Source organism: Myxocyprinus asiaticus, chromosome 44 (genome assembly GCF_019703515.2).
Source record: "Myxocyprinus asiaticus isolate MX2 ecotype Aquarium Trade chromosome 44, UBuf_Myxa_2, whole genome shotgun sequence".
In the NCBI taxonomy this organism is placed as follows: domain Eukaryota; kingdom Metazoa; phylum Chordata; class Actinopteri; order Cypriniformes; family Catostomidae; genus Myxocyprinus; species Myxocyprinus asiaticus.
In genome coordinates this window covers 30,498,639-30,516,674 of record NC_059387.1, presented here as the reverse complement: position 1 = coordinate 30,516,674, position 18,036 = coordinate 30,498,639, and the positions used below count along the sequence as shown (strand labels likewise).

The 18,036-nt window shown below is 33.6% G+C and overlaps 2 long non-coding RNA genes across 2 annotated transcripts; one reads left to right on the top strand and one right to left on the bottom strand.

Moving 5' to 3' along the window:
- Positions 1-8: 8 nt before the first annotated feature.
- Positions 9-7,504, bottom strand: LOC127434654 (uncharacterized). The gene is made up of 3 exons (XR_007896069.1): positions 6,904-7,504; positions 6,368-6,806; positions 9-3,614 (listed from the first exon to the last, which is right to left on the bottom strand). It is a non-coding gene; the product is annotated as an uncharacterized LOC127434654 (long non-coding RNA).
- On the top strand, positions 6,565-9,359 carry LOC127434655 (uncharacterized). Its single transcript, XR_007896070.1, has 2 exons — positions 6,565-6,713; positions 8,415-9,359. It is a non-coding gene; the product is annotated as an uncharacterized LOC127434655 (long non-coding RNA).
- The last annotated feature ends 8,677 nt before the right edge of the window (positions 9,360-18,036 follow it).

The following is an 18,036-nucleotide window of genomic DNA, read 5'->3' as shown; positions in this document are numbered from 1 at the left end:
ATGTTTTGGGTTCACGCAATTATAGTAGGCTATTTTGATAATTATATACTCACAAATTGTACAAATAGTCACATGCTTTACCGCTAAAAGAGATTCATGGACTAACGCATGTCGAGAAAATATAACTGTCCTTTATGACCTCATGTGGAATCTTATGCGTAAATGCATGATGACATCAACGCATGTAGTCTATATAAAGGAGCGTTCAGCAGCGTTGTAAAGACAGTTGAAGAGATTGATTATTTGCCTGCTGAGAAAGGTACGATCAAAAACCACTACTATTCAGAAAACACTGTTGAAAATCTCTAGGTCTATTATCAAGAAGCGTTTGGACAATTAAATAATAATAATAATTATCTTATAAATTTGCTAATCACCAAAATTGTTGCTGTGTAGTTACACACTGGTGGCCAAAAGTTTGGAATAATGTACAGATTTTGCTCTTATGGAAAAATTTGTTATTGTAAAAAATTTGTACTTTTATTCACCAAAGTGGCATTCAGCTGATCACAATGTATAGTCAGGACATTAATAATGTGAAAAATTACTATTACAATTTGAAAAAAAAATTCAGATATTCTTAAACTACTTCAAAGAGTTCTCATCAAAACATCCTCCATGTGCAGCAATGACAGCTTTGCAGATCTTTGGCATTCTAGCTGTCAGTTTGTCCAGATACTCAGGTGACATTTCACCCCACACTTCCTGTAGCACTTGCCATAGAAGATGTAGGCCAAAGTTCAAGTGATAAAAACACACACTTATACAGTATTAATTAACAGGCTTAGAGCTAATCAAAGCTGGCATTTCACTTCATTAGATATTGGGGAAGGCATATAGTATTAATCAAAGAAAATAGTTTTTCTATTTTTTTATGTATAAAAAGTAGATATCTCACTTGTGCAATGACAGAGATCAAAGATTATATCAAAGATCAAAGGTAATTTGAAAGGATCCTTAGTGGAACCAGTACATTTCAAATGTAAAAAATTACTTAAAGGGATAGTTCACCCACAAAAGAAAATCCTCTCATTATTTATTCACCCTCATGATATCCCAGGTGTGTGTGACTTTCATTCTTCACCAGAACACATTTGAAGAAAAACAGACAAATATTTTAGCTCAGTAGGTCCTTAAAATACAAGTGAATAGAGATTTCTCTTTTGAAGCTCCAAAAATCACAGATAGTCAGCATAAACGTCATCCATACGACACCAGCTGTTAAATTAATGTCTTCTTAAGCTACGCGATTGCTTTTGGTGTAAAAAAATAAATATTTAGTACTTTTTTAAACTCTAAATCATGCTTTCGGTCAGGAGCAGTACGCGCGTGTGATTTAATCGCATTAGTATTTGAAACATGCGAGAACTGATGCATGTGCATCACAGCTGGAAGAGCAGCGCTGTTTACAAGTGAGGAGGAGGAACGCTGTACAGTAGCTTGGTTGGTTTTGGTTTAGATATGTTATTATCTGTTCTTTACTCACAATGGTGTGTTTGTGTACTCATCCTGGATGTCTCAACTGAGTGGAGAAATTGAGATTACCTCTGTATCATGGCAACGCAAATACATCAAACGAGAGACCGCTTGAACTACAGCTCTCCACCTGTGGTTATAAGCATAGTTCCTGATTAGTTTGCTGTGAGGACATCATTTGACATCCACTCTGTCAAGGCTTTGACCACATTTACATGCATTTAAGAAAATGATTTATTGCGGGGTTTTGCAGAAAGCGGCGTTCTGAAACATTACGTAAACACAAATGCAGCCGTTTAAAGGGATAGTTCACCCCAAAATGAAAATTCTCTCATCATTTATTCACCCTCATGATATCCCAGGTATGTATGACTTTCTTTCTTCACAGAAAACTAAGAAATGAAAATGAGAGAAAAAATTGTTTAATATTATCTATGAGTGTATTTTTTTTTTTTTTTTTTTTTGAATGTCTACTGTGTTTCTGCATCGCAGATGGTCCCTGGGTGGTGTGCTTAGGGGGTCAGTGAGTACTATAAAATGGGCACTGAAAATGTCAGAGGTGACTGAGAGGGTTCTGACCAATGAAGAAGGCATCCTAAACCTCTTATATGCCTATACTGTATGTCTACAGAGCAAGAAATGATCACATTCCGATAGTCTGTTTGAAAGCCAGGAAATGTTTATAGTGCGTTATTGATGCAGGCTGTTTCACATCCTATCTTTCAGCACCTGCAGTTGGTCCCAGGGCAGTTCACTCACTGTACAGTTCCAATGAAGATAGTTTTGGTACGGCTTTGTATCACTGTGTGTATCTACTACCACCGAGGTCACCGAAACAGTAATAATTTCCTGCATCTTCAGGTTGGACTCCACTGATGATAAGCTGGAAACTACTACCGGATCCACTTCCACTAAATCGAGATGGGATAGAGGAAAATCGGAGAGTTGCTCCATAGATGAGGAGTTTAGGAGCTTCCCCTGGTTTCTTGAGGTACCAACTTAGACAGTATCTACTATTACACCACTTGCCAACATTAGGACTGGTTTTACATGTTATTTCAACTCTTTTTCCTGGTTCAGTAATCTGCATGGATGGCGTCTGAATCACACTGACTTGTGCACAGGAGTCTGTTATATTTATTATATATACATTACATTACACATTTCTTTAAACAAATAATATATATCTAAACAAATAGTATATTAATAATATAATAATATATTGTATTATTATATTCTAAAGAGTGTATATATATATATAGTGTATACACTACCGGTCAAAAGTTTTGAAACACTTGACTGAAATGTTTCTCATGATCTTAAAAATCTTTTGATCTGAAGGCGTATGCTTAAAAGTTTGAAATTAGATTTGTAGACAAAAATATAATTGTGCCACCATATTAATTTATTTCATCATAAAACTAAAATGTAATAAGTTTTTTAAATTGATGACTTGGACCAAATAATAAAGAAAAGCATCCAATAAGTGCCCAACATAGATGGGAACTCCTTCAATACTGTTTAAAAAGCATCCCAGGGTGATACCTCAAGAAGTTGGTTGAGAAAATGTCAAAAGTACATGTCTGCAAATTCTAGGCAAAGGGTGACTACTTTGAAGATGCTAAAATATAACATAGTTTTGATTTATTTTGGATTTTGTTTAGTCACAACATAATTCCCATAGTTCCATTTATGTTATTCCATAGTTTTGATGACTTTACTATTATTCTAAAATGTGAAAAAATTTATAATAAAGAATGAGTGTTTCAAAACTTTTGACCGGTACTGTATATATATATATATATATATATATATATATATATATATATATATATATATATATATATATATAGATATATATATATAGTGAATGCCCCAATGAGATTATAAACCTGTTATAATTTTTTAATGGCACACATACAGTGCCATCATTCAATGATCTGTAATTTTTATAATTACAAATACATTTAATTACTAGACCAATATAATGCACAGTACATAATAAATGGACACATATCAACCAGAATGATATTTAGCAGCAAATTCATGCTGCTAAGTTTTCAATCACATTATATGGAAAAGACACAATAAACTAAACAATCTGAATTTTGTTAATATCTCCTTAATTGTACGAGAACCTTTCAATGTGCTGTTTTGCTACTTTCCCATCAGCACCTGCAGTGTGCATCAGTGCAGTCATTGTGAATTTGACTCAGGGAGGTTTTTGTACGAATCTTTATCAGTGTGTGAACTCATACTTGTTTTCTATCTTGTGTTGAGTCATACAGTAATATTCTCCTTCATCTTCTTTCTGGACTCCACTGATGGTCAGAGTGAAGTCGGTGTGAGCACCACTGCCACTGAATCTAGCTGGAACGTTTGAATGAAGTTTGCTTATGTAATAAATGAGGAGTTTGGGGACTTGTCCAGGTTTTTTCTGGTACCAGAACACACAGTTTCTCCAGAGAGAACAGTCAGCAACAGGTGAGTTAGTTATGCAGTTTATTTTGACCGTTTCATCACTTTGAGAGAATTTGACTTCAGGAGTCTGAGTTACAGTCACTTGTCCATCTGTGCCTGTCATTGAAAGATAGACAGCGACTAGTGAGAAATCTCTCTTGAAAGCAAATATGCAGTCTATCAATAAAAGAATCCATAATTTCATGAAACCTACCTTGAATACAGATAGTAAATGTGCAGATGGCAATGTAGAAAAACATTGTTGTGTCTGCTGATTCTACTGTCATGAAGAGTAGTTCTTATGAAATGTGAAACTAACAAGATTATAAAGATGGATAAAGTATCGGAACCTGGTCTGCCAATGCAAATGATCTTGTCAATGTAAATCTTTTTCTAACTGAGCTGCACAGGAAGCATTTCCATGCAGACAAAGATCAATGTGTGCCTTTAAGATTAGAGATCAAAGTGTATCTCAAAGGCCAAAAGTCATCCGACAGGATCCTTATTGAAAAGTAACATTTTACATGTAAAGAAGTACTGAAAGGGGAGTACAGGGTAGAAGAATAAATGATGTGTTTAATTAACAAATGCCTACAAACCCAAGAGCCTTCTGATACTGCACATATTTTGATTAGGTGCTGTTTTTATTCACTTGAATTCATTTTGTAATTAGATAATATGAATAATATAAATGTTATGGTGTTGTCAGGATAACAAGCTATTTTTTCTGAGTATATAAATCATGAACAGATATTAGGAAAGAGTAATTTAATAGATAAATAATGAATAAATAAAAATCAATTCAAATAAATATAATTTAGTTGTATTTAAATGTAGTTGAATATTTTTCTCAATATATATATATATATATATATATTTTTTTTTTTTGTACAGCTCAACATTTATGATTTGTTAAAGCTGCAAAAATATCTACAGCATCAGCATTTTTTTTTTCAACATAATTAGTCTAGTTTCATGTTTCTGTTAGTTTACTACAAAACTTTATATGTCACTGTTAACTTAGGCAGCCAATCTTCAATAATAATAATAATAATTATAATAATAATATATTTAGTTTTCAAATAGAAAATACAATTATTATTATTATTATTATTATTATCATCATCATTATTATTATATAATATCTCATTATAATTGTTCTATACAAATTGTTTTAGTAAACTTTGTTGCCATGATGGCATAATGCCGTAAATCATGTAATCCTGCAAAAAATTTATTCAAGCAACTTTAAAGCTCAAATAAAACACGTTTTAATAAAGGAATTAATGTAAGTGCTTTTATCAAATTAAAAGCTTCATATTTTTGCCTTTAAACCCTCCAAAAATTGGCTATATTCACTTCTATTGTAAGTGCCTCACTGTAACCTCAATTTAAAAAAAAAAAAAATTATTTAATGTAATTTTTTTAAAGGTGGGACTATTCAAAATAATTTTTTTGTGGTAATCAACATTATGCCCCAAATTCTGTCAATTGAGCTTATCTTGAATCCGGAATATTCCTTAAAGCATTATCAAATTCCACATTTTATGACTGGTTGTATTTTTAACTATGTAACTGGACTATAATGTTAATACATTTTTAATACAATTAATTGTAACAGCACAATTAATGTTGAAATGAAGAAATAAAAATAAGACAAAAGAAGAGATAAGTGTTAATAGTCTATGTGAATCCATTTGTTTATTTTTAAAGGTCTGCTTTTGCTTCCTCTCCAGTGAAGTGTTCAGTGTTTTGCTGCATCTTTGTTCGGGTTAACAGGGGCAATTGGTAAGTTGTACAGACCGAACATATGAGAGGTAAGTGATCATTGTAGAAAGTGTGCAGAGTTGGTGATTTAGTTACAATAACCACCCAAACCTCAGTACAGAGAGCTGTATGACCAACATTATTATACTCAAAGAATCTGTTTTAAAGTCAGAAAATCCTGGTGCTTCCTCAAGCCCTGCTCACCTGGGAATGATGCAGAAACTGAATCCCCCATTACAGGTACAGTACACGGAGAATAATTTATTTATGAATCTAAAATTAATTAAACTCCCGTTGGGACAGTGAGCATCTGGTAAACGTGCTGTTCTATTCTGGGACTAACAGAATCACTCCACCCTGCCTATGCAAATATGAGTTTCACTTCTGATTTTTATTTATTTTTCTGTTTTACAGTATTTTTGATTAAAATGGATTGAAATGAAACAAATGTATTGGTTTCATTGGTTTTATAGAGTTAAACTGAATTAGTTTTGATGACTTTGACTTTTTCAGTACACCTCATGAATGAAACCAATGACCTACACTACCGGTCAATTCTTTATTATAATCTTTTTATAATCAGTTTTCAGTCACATTATATGGAAAAGACACAATAAACTAAACAATCTGAATTTTGTTAATATCTCCTTAATTGTACGAGAACCTTTCAATGTGCTGTTTTGCTACTTCCCCATCAGCACCTGCAGTGTGCATCAGTGCAGTCATTGTGAATTTGACTCAGGGAGGTTTTTGTACGAATCTTTATCAGTGTGTGAACACATACTTGTTTTCTATCTTGTGTTGAGTCATACAGTAATATTCTCCTTCATCTTCTTTCTGGACTCCACTGATGGTCAGAGTGAAGTCGGTGTGAGCACCACTGCCACTGAATCTAGCTGGAACGTTTGAATGAAGTTTGCTTATGTAATAAATGAGGAGTTTGGGGACTTGTCCAGGTTTTTTCTGGTACCAGAACACACAGTTTCTCCAGAGAGAACAGTCAGCAACAGGTGAGTTAGTTATGCAGTTTATTTTGACCGTTTCATCACTTTGAGAGAATTTGACTTCAGGAGTCTGAGTTACAGTCACTTGTCCATCTGTGCCTGTCATTGAAAGATAGACAGCGACTAGTGAGAAATCTCTCTTGAAAGCAAATATGCAGTCTATAAATAAAAGAATCCATAATTTCATGAAACCTACCTTGAATACAGATAGTAAATGTGCAGATGGCAATGTAGAAAAACATTGTTGTGTCTGCTGATTCTACTGTCATGAAGAGTAGTTCTTATGAAATGTGAAACTAACAAGATTATAAAGATTGATAAAGTATCGGAACCTGGTCTGCCAATGCAAATGATCTTGTCAATGTAAATCTTTTTCTAACTGAGCTGCACAGGAAGCATTTCCATGCAGACAAAGATCAATGTGTCCCTTTAAGATTAGAGATCAAAGTGTATCTCAAAGGCCAAAAGTCATCCGACAGGATCCTTATTGAAAAGTAACATTTTACATGTAAAGAAGTACTGAAAGGGGAGTACAGGGTAGAAGAATAAATGATGTGTTTAATAAACAAATGCCTACAAACCCAAGAGCCTTTTGATACTGCATATATTTTGATTAGGTGCTGTTTTTATTCACTTTAATTCATTTTGTAATTAGATAATATGAATAATATAAATGTTATGGTGTTGTCAGGATAACAAGCTATTTTTTCTGAGTATATAAATCATGAACAGATATTAGGAAAGAGTAATTTAATAAATAAATAATGAATAAATAAAAATCAATTCAAATAAATATAATTTAGTTGTATTTAAATGTAGTTGAATATTTTTCTCAATATATATATATATATATATATATTTTTTTTTGTACAGCTCAACATTTATGATTTGTTAAAGCTGCAAAAATATCTACAGCATCAGCATTTTTTTTTTCAACATAATTAGTCTAGTTTCATGTTTCTGTTAGTTTACTACAAAACTTTATATGTCACTGTTAACTTAGGCAGCCAATCTTCAATTATAATAATAATAATTATAATAATAATATATTTAGTTTTCAAATAGAAAATACAATTATTATTATTATTATTATTATTATCATCATCATTATTATTATATAATATCTCATTATAATTGTTCTATACAAATTGTTTTAGTAAACTTTGTTGCCATGATGGCATAATGCCGTAAATCATGTAATCCTGCAACTTTAAAGCTCAAATAAAACTCGTTTTAATAAAGGAATTAATGTAAGTGCTTTTATCAAATTAAAAGCTTCATATTTTTGCCTTTAAACCCTCCAAAAATTGGCTATATTCACTTCTATTGTAAGTGCCTCACTGTAACCTCAATTTTTTTTATTTATTTTTTATTTAATGTAATTTTTTTAAAGGTGGGACTATTCAAAATATTTTTTTTTTTTTTTTTGTGGTAATCAACATTATGCCCCAAATTCTGTCAATTGAGCTTATCTTGAATCCGGAATATTCCTTAAAGCATTATCAAATTCCACATTTTATGACTGGTTGTATTTTTAACTATGTAACTGGACTATAATGTTGATACATTTTTAATACAATTAATTGTAACAGCACAATTAATGTTGAAATGAAGAAATAAAAATAGGACAAAAGAAGAGATAAGTGTTAATAGTCTATGTGAATCCATTTGTTTATTTTTAAAGGTCTGCTTTTGCTTCCTCTCCAGTGAAGTGTTCAGTGTTTTGCTGCATCTTTGTTCGGGTTAACAGGGGCAATTGGTAAGTTGTACAGACCGAACATATGAGAGGTAAGTGATCATTGTAGAAAGTGTGCAGAGTTGGTGATTTAGTTGCAATAGCCACCCAAACCTCAGTACAGAGAGCTGTATGACCAACATTATTATACTCAAAGAATCTGTTTTAAAGTCAGAAAATCCTGGTGCTTCCTCAAGCCCTGCTCACCTGGGAATGATGCAGAAACTGAATCCCCCATTACAGGTACAGTACACGGAGAATAATTTATTTATGAATCTAAAATTAATTAAACTCCCGCTGGGACAGTGAGCATCTGGTAAACGTGCTGTTCTATTCTGGGACTAACAGAATCACTCCACCCTGCCTATGCAAATATGAGTTTCACTTCTGATTTTTATTTATTTTTCTGTTTTACAGTATTGTTGATTAAAATGGATTGAAATGAAACAAATTTGTTGGCTACACTGGTTTTATAGAGTTAAACTGAATTAGTTTTGATGACTTTGACTTTTTCAGTACACCTCATGAAATAAAGCAATGACCTATATATAAAATATTGTAGGAGACAGTACCATTCTACTGAGCTGTGGTTGTGTACTGAAAGTTTTAGCAAATACAGCATTTCATGAGGACATTAAATGAGCATGTCTAGTCACCATACAGTGTGAGTGAACCAGTATATGTTTTGGTTCAGTTAACTGTATCACCAGCTTAAAAAAAAAGTGCAGCTTTAATATTACACTTAGCTAATGTTCTTTAAAAACAATTACAAAATGTTACATTAAAGTTTATGTTGACATACAGTATATTGTGTAAAAGCTCAGTAGCAATATATAATGGAGAAAATGTTGAAAAAACAAATTTAATTTTATATGATTTTATACTGTTTTGTTGTAATTATTCAGTTTATTTAGATAAGAAAATGCTTGCAATAACCGTATTGGTTTTTGAACTGTTAAAGATGAAGCCTCATAATTACATTGTATTTATAGGGCCTGTATGTCCCAAGGAGACAATGTCCAGACCCAAATGAAATGAAGAAATGCACAAAACTTACATTACATGCATTCTTCAAGGAAAGCAGGCAGGATAACTAGGTTTATTGCCACTAGATGGCAGTAGAATAAAGAATTCCACAGTCTCCATCTCCATGGCAACTGCTCTTTTTTGTAACATTGTTTACATCCTTCTAATATGAACACATTTGTCTTCTCACATTCAATAGCAACTTGGTTGTTAATTTGGACTTGCTAGTGACTTTTCCCCATGCAATATTTTTTCAAAGCTTTCACTGATCTTTACACTGTGAAGCATAATTTTGAATATTCTTAGCTGCCTCTCTTCATCCTGAAATTGTTTAAATCTTATTTAAGGGATTTAGATATATTGTACACTATAGAATGTCTCAATGACTGTTATTGGCATAGCTGGTTTATGCTGTATGTGTAGACAACAATGTACATTACATTCATGGATGATCATCCTATTAACCTATATAAGGTAAAACATATTTCTGTGGAGTTTCTTATTTGTTTGTTTGTTTTAAAATAAAGAACTTACATTTCAAGACACATTTGTCGTGTTGTTGCCAAAGGTGTCAGTGAATGATTATTTCATTTCTTGAAATAGAAAATGCTAAATACAAATTCAAAATAATTGGAGGATAATCGATATAAACTAAAGCTAACAATACATTAACTGGCATTTATTTAAATTATTTTCTCACTTGGGACTTAACCTGTGTAAAAGGCTTCCAGGAGACACAGCGGCATAAATGTGTAAACTCGAATCCCTTAAATGTTCCCAGAGTGAAAAATCAATAAACATTTCAAATCATTTACCTTCAAGACCACATACATCTGAAACAAACGTCCAGATAATGTGCACAAGTCTGCATTAATGTCTGCTTTATCTGCGGGCCATGTGAATTTTATGGAAGGCAAATTCACGGTCTACCCTATATGCTTTTTAAATGCCACTGCAGGCAATAAGGTAAAAATCTTTGTTTGTGTTCTGCTGAAGAAAGAAAGTCATACACATCTATGATGGCATGAAGGTGAGTAAATGATGAGAGAATTTTCATTTTTGGGTGAACTATCACTTTAAATCTCTTTGGGATGGGAGAATTGAACTGCTGAAAATGCCCTTGATTGATCAGAGTGAGATTTGACACTATATTTTACATAAAGAAAATGAAGCCTACATTCAGGACTATTGAGAGTTTTTGCAATGTGACATTATTTTCAGTACAGCTATGTACAGTTTACCCCCAAATTCTCATTTCCGCAATGCACCCAGATGTTTTAATTTCACTATCCCCATTGTTTTGAATAATGATTCTCATTACCATAACATAGTAATTTCATAGTGTATTACAGTAAAAAGATGCTGTCGTACAGACATTTTCTAAATTAAAACCAGCAAAAATGCAAGGCAGTGCCAAGTGAGTCCTACTATGATGTATGAATATCATAATGAACATGTTTTTTTTGTTTTTTTTATGCTGTGGTAATGAAAATGTGTGTAGCTGTCATGAAATAGGCTTAATTTTCTATCATTTTGTATTTGTTTCTTTAAAAAAAAAAAATTCGAATAAAGAAGGACCAGGATATTTTCCTGACAGGTTTCGTGAGAATCACCCACTCCTCAGTATATTTTTAGTAGAATCCTGACAGTGTCAAAATAATTATTTTGGTATGATCATTAGAAAGTATTTTTTTTATCAGCCTGTAGATGGCAAAGGTGAGCCTCTAGGCATGCTGCATATAAGACCAATTGCATATGTGCATGCACTCAGTAGGGCAATTAAAAAGATAATAAATATGTGGGTAACTACCTTGACTTTATTTCTGACTTCATTCAAACCCTACCTTCCCTTTTTCTTTTTCTTTCCATTGTAAGTGCCTCACTGTAACCAGAGATGATTTAGCAGAGATGGGCCACTTCTATTAAAATGAAGGAGCTCTGAGCGCCTAAAGGTCCAAAGGGATGTAGGAATTAATTCTTGCCTTACAGTTAAAAGAGCCAACCACCTTTTACATAAAGACATCACCTGTCACCTATCAACTCTAGAATGCGCATGCGGGAAAAATGAATTATATTTTTTTAGCGTAATATGAGGTAAAGAATCACAATTTAATATTCCAGTATAATCTTGACTAACTGTTTTTAAGATTTTGGCCTTTCTCCAGTCAGGTAGATAGGAGCTGCACTGTCATGACTGGAAATAGCCTCCCGAGAGCATTCCATAGATGGCCGATAGTGGACAGACTTGCTAGAAAGACTTGTAACCCAGATGTTTGCTTTTGTTAAAGAAAAGGATGGAGAACTCAAAATGAATTTTTGTGGTAATCAGCATTATTCCACAAATGCTGTATATTGATCTTAACTTGTATTGAACCTAGAATGTTCCTTTAATATCAGGGATTTGAACAGACCCCATAACCCTAAGCATTAAACTTTCATATGTAACATTCCCTGCTCCATTTATGATGTGCACATAAATGATACTTCAAATCATGCAGCTTATTTAGGAGAGGTGCGCTATTACTTTTCTAAAAGTGTCTTTACACTGCTGAGATAAGGCTACTCTGTGCCTGCTCAAAATGCAAAGATGCAATGCTGCTTAAAAGCCAGACTACTTATGCCTGCTCAAACCTACCTCAGCCCCTAGAATCAAAAGCAGTTCTGTTGCTGCTTTGGTTCTGTTAATTAAATGCAGCATCAGAGCAGACTTAAGCTATTTTGTTATCATGATAGAGCATACATTAATTTTGTTTAATATTTAAAAGTATAATTTCATTTTTTCATTTATTTCATTTTTATTTTCATAACTTTATATTGAAAACTAATTAATCTTATAACATTATTTGTGGAATTGTAATTGCAGTGTACAGTAAATGCATTTATAGCACCTCTGAGCAGCATTAAACAGTCTGTAAATACACCTAAATGCTCTTCACACTCTCTGAATTTCTGATTAAGCTGATGGGCCAGTTTAATTCTTAAATATAACACACATGTCAATAAGAAATATAAGCATAATCAAGACTGTCACTGATGATCATAATGATTTTTCTCTATGAGAAAATATATGAGAGTATTAGCATGTGATTATGCAAATTGTCCCTATCAGTGATGCTCTAATCATAATTATATATGTCTTTAATAATCATATATAATTCCCTAATGTTTTGAGATTGTGAAAGTGACCACTAATGGTTGAAATTGGTTGACAGGACTGAAAAAAATAAATAAATCCAAATACTTCTAAAAAAAGTGTCTGTTTTACAATGTGCAAACAAAGACAAAAGACTACACATGTACTATGTATAGCAATTCATTGCACTGTGTCTCAGTGGTTAGCTGCAGCGGGTACATTTTCTGAGACACAAACAGCCAATTACCACTTCATTGAGATGTAAAAAAAGCATAGCTATGTTCATCAGCCACTGCTTTTATTTAAACAGAAGTTAAACGAAAGATTTAGAGAGTACAAAAATGTTCAGAAGCATTCTAAGGGATACACAGATATGAATGGCGGCACTGTGAATGAGGTAATTAAAATTCCATTAATGAGTCAATAATGAGCACTCTGTCACAGTGTGTCAGAAGACACCCAATGGGCAAATAAGAAACTGTCAATTAAGTACTGTTGTTTAAACGGGGAGCATTTTTCTTGATGTTAAAAAGCATTTTAATTCGAAATTAGGTGGCAAAATTGATCGCTCACTTAATTTTCCTGCATGTTATGTGATAAGAAAGAGAGAACTTTACACTTTTAAATGGACATTTTGCAAATTAAGAAAATCATCAACATCAAAATTGTAATTCTCTATCATAATGTGCATTGCTAATGTATACAATACAACTCATGGTCCTTAATAATGCAATCAAATATAGCTAATATTTCAGAATATTGCTCTGTACCAATGATTATTGTACTGTGAATCATAAAATGCTAATGCTCAATAATAATGCTGCATAATGCCGCTAAAGACTCATGAGGTTTGCTTCAACAATTTCCATAAGACCTAAATTAACACCTGCCTACACGGATAACAGTTGAGAGGAGGTAGGAAGTATGTGAAATTAAACCAATATGCCTCTAGACAGACAGATAGATAGATAGATAGACACAGACAGACAGACAGACAGACAGACAGACAGACAGACAGATACAGTAGATAAAATTTTTATATATATAAAATTATTTTCTTCTTTATTTAGTTTCAGTGTAGTTAGCTACTTTTTGTAAATAGCTTGTAGTGTAGTTAACTACTTTTATTTTTTTAAAAGAGTAGCTTGACTTGTAGCGTTGGAAGCTATTGTTTCAAAATAACTTCCCCGAAACTGTTCATCAAACGTCATGTTATAGGAATATCCGGGTTCATTAAAAGTTAAGCTCAGTTGACAGTATTTGATTACAACAAAAATTAATTTTGACTCCTCTCTCCTTTTCTTTAAAAAAAGCTAAAATCTTGGTTCCAGTGAGGCAATATAAAATAGCCTATTTGAAACTTGCTATTTCAAAAGCATAGCCACAATATGTAAACAAAATACGTGTTAACATGATTTTAGTGTGATAAAATCACTTACTAAACTTTTCTGTGTAAAGCTTTAGACAATTTTACAACTTTGTTGCCGCGGCGATGCGGACGTCAACAAACCCTAAAACGACTGTAAAAATGCTCAAATAAGACAAATCTTCTTAACAGAAGAATGAATCTAAGTGCTTTTATTAAATTATAAACTTCACATTTTTGCATTTTAACTCTCCAAAAATTTGTCCCCATTCACTTCTTTTGTAAGTGCCCCACTGTACCCTTGATTTTTGCTTTTTTAAAGAAAAGGAGTGACGAGACTAATTCAATTTTTGTGGTAATCAACAGTATGCCACAAATGCTGTCATTTGAGCTTCATTTGGGTTGAACCCGGAATATTACTTTAATAATGTTGGGCATTTGCTGTTCATGTATATTGCCGAATTTCATTGTTGGATTTAAGGACATTTTCGTACATTTTTACTCAAAACATGACCTGGGTCCTAAGGCAAAACCAGTTCAGAACCACTGAGAGATCATTCTATTGTCTAGATATTATATAAATAGCCTATTATTGTCTAGAAAACAGCTGAATTATCCATTATAGTAGCTACAAACAAGTGCTATACCGAAAACACTCACACATATCCATTAGCCTCTCCCACATCACTAATAATACATTACACATTGCAACATTTCCAAACATTCCCAGCTTGAGTATTGCACTGTGATGAGATTTGCTTTTAAAAATTTAAAGCATCCATCGTTTGCTCTTAGATCTCCTAAAGAAGTGCTCAAATCTCTGTCTCTTTCTGTTCCCTCTCTGGATTTACCGCAGTACCTCTCTGGCACTTACTGTCAACAAGCGACACCTTTTTACAGGGCTTCTACACACTCTCACATTACAGGACCTGGATACTGGGCTGAATTTATGAGTCTTCCAATCCTTAACCACACAATCTTTCGCTCTCTGCACTCCCTACATTGGCATTTCATTCAGCACAACCAAAAACTGCCAAGACACTTTGTTACAGAACTGCAACTCAAGAGTGGTTTCAAAAGACCGATCGCTGAATACCAAACTGCCAAATTGTGTCCGAAGCTCTTCTTTAAATGTTAAAACAAGTAAGAAATATCAATTACACTGTCACTTGTGTGGAAGGGGGGCAGATCTTTTCCTGACTAATTTGTAGGAAAATGCACCTTGTGGATCCTCCCTTGACACAGTATTTATTCAGCAGAAATAATTGGTAATGCCTGAGAGTGATAATAGCTGAGAGGTAACGAGAGCAGAATGATCATTGACACTTTTCATATGTATGCCTGTGCCAGTAACGTCTCATGCATTTTTATGCAGTACAGGAGTGGTATTGGAACCGATAATGTTCAGTAATTAAAGGAGCATGAACAGATGAAATGGAGCCTGTTCTAAAAACGTATTGCTCAGTTTCTTGCAGTGTGAATGTGTGTGTGTTTCAAAGTCTCAAAACTAAAATCTCCTTTATCCCTGAACTCTTGAAAAAAGCTCTCTGATGTTTTTTCCCCCTCTTTACAGAGCACAACAGTGCAGGGATCTGCCCTTAGTTTTGTTTTCTTGACTTTGTGGCAGAGCCCTGACACTTATGTGTTGTTTGTTTCTGTCTCGTGTCTGGATTCAGCCACTTCGGTTGGTTTGGTTTTATTTACTTAGTGGCTGAGTCCAGGTACCTGTGTTTTGTCTCGTACCATGTGCATTCATGTCTTGTCTGGTCTTTGTCTTGTGTGAAAATACATGGCTTGCCTTTTTGGTCTTATCATGTGTTCTTGTGTTGTTGTTTTTATGTCATCCTGGCAGCATGCACTCATGTCTATTGTTTGTGTCTGTCATTTGTGTGAGTGTGTGCCTTTGTTTTGGGTTCTGATTGCCACACACTCCTCTGTCTTGAGAGATAACCCTGCCCCCTCGTTTGCCCTGTCATCTTGTTATTAGTTCCACCTGCCTCCCTTGTTACCCTTCTTGTTTGCTCCCTTATTTAATCTCCCTTTGTGCTTTGTCTGGTGCCATGTGGAATGTTTGCTGTGTGTTCGTTCTCTGTTAGATCCCTGTCAGTCATGTTCTCTGCTTTGTGGATGTCTGTCGGTTTTCCTGCTCCATCCCATCAACGTGTTTGTCGCCCCCCCTTGGGGTAGTTTTTGTTATTTTGATAAATAAAAGCCCATTATTTGCCATCCTGCATTTGGGTCCTCTCTCCTCACTGCTAGTGATCTTGACAAACAGTGTGGTTGCAGAAGAAAAAATGTCATTCAAAATGCAAAATGAATTTTTAGCAATAACAAACCTTTTAAGCTACCACGTGAACAAAGGTTGTTAAATGGTGTATGCAAATTGTCATCTTGTGTTTTAAATAAGTTTTCAACATTCCAACTTTTAATTGGTGAATTCCCAGTGAATTACTACATGACCCATAATCCTGTAGTGAGATCTACCAATCACAAAGTCGCTGTTACCATGGAAATGGCAATCATGGCAATCTCCCCAGTTTTTATTTCTGTAATATGATGTGATGTTTCAGAATAAAACAGGATGTTCAACAAGAATGAAATGTAGGGTGAGATTCGAATCACTGACAACTATACCTGGAATATGTAAAAGAAAGTAAACAGAGTCCATTTTGATTTTATGTTGTGATATTTATGTATGCAACCATTGTTTTTTGTTTTTTTTGTTTTTTTGATTTTGAAACCATTTCTTGGTTTAAATTAAATGTTGTAACATTGTGATTCATCTTGGAGCTGGTTGGTTTGGTTCAAGGGTTAAAATTCATTATTTAAGAATTTTCTGAAATGTCTAGAGAAAATGAATGCAAAATATAGGCCATCTTCCAAAATCCAGACTGCTAAAAAAGTGGGTGGTTACTGTTGAGCTCGAAAATGTCCATTTCCTCTGGAGAAAAGATTGCATGATTGATGGTCATGAATTTTATTATCGTAATTTGAATTTGATGATCATAATTTAGACATTTATGGCAACTCAACCTACATCCTACTGCCAGTCCAAAATGATGTGCTTGATCTGGGGCGATTTCTTTCCAATCTCAAGGATTCAACTCTTAGTTAGTGATCCTAAAATAATGGGAGTTGTCGTGGACAAAAGGAGGAGACAAAATAAATCCACAGAATCCATGCGATTCAGGGCTGCTGCTCCAGATCACATCAGGGTATTTTTCCTCCATCTGACATTAGTACAGTAAATCCAGGCCATGTCTGATGTTTACTGCTGCTGTCCACATTTCCTGTCTGATCCATTTATGTAAACAATGCCCTGCTGTCTCAGGCAGCTTGGAACATGTTCAGTTCTGCCAACACTGCATAAATGAAGAGAAAGAAAGAAACAACAAAGTTCAGCTTCTCTGGTTCTCATGAGTGGATCCAGATTTTATTTATTTGTGTTTCTTGTAGGGTTGTGCCCCAATCCATAATTGATTTGATAATGCCTTTTAAATTGCAATTCAATTTCTCAAATTGAATCGACAGGGTACAGAAATGATCATTTTGAATTAGACAGAAATTAAAATGGAATTTTAAAATTGAATGAACTTCCAGACAATTATTATGACTGCTGTAGTTTTTTTTTAAAATTATACCATATTATTTATTTGTTTATATCTTTCTTTCTTTTTAAAAGTATGATTTACCCCTTAATATGTTATCATACACACAAAATATAGGGCAATGGAAATGACAGTGGTAGAATTACCATTTCTGGAGAAAAACAAAATGGTATCTTCATCTTGTTAAGGCTAATTTCATAGCTACAGTAGATAAAAAATATAAAAATAATAAAATAAAATTGTTAAAAAAACAGACAGTTTTAATGTCACCTTCTTGTAACCAAAAGAAAAAAGTTGCAGTCTGTTTAAATAAAAATCAATCTCTGTGACATAAAAGTGCCCGTAGTGAAAAAACACCAACATACTGTTAATCACTAGTTTTCTAGCTTGTCATTCTTATATCGGTGAATGTTTGGTGGAAATCCATCCTCTTACTTGTTGTGATCAATGCTCGAATGATC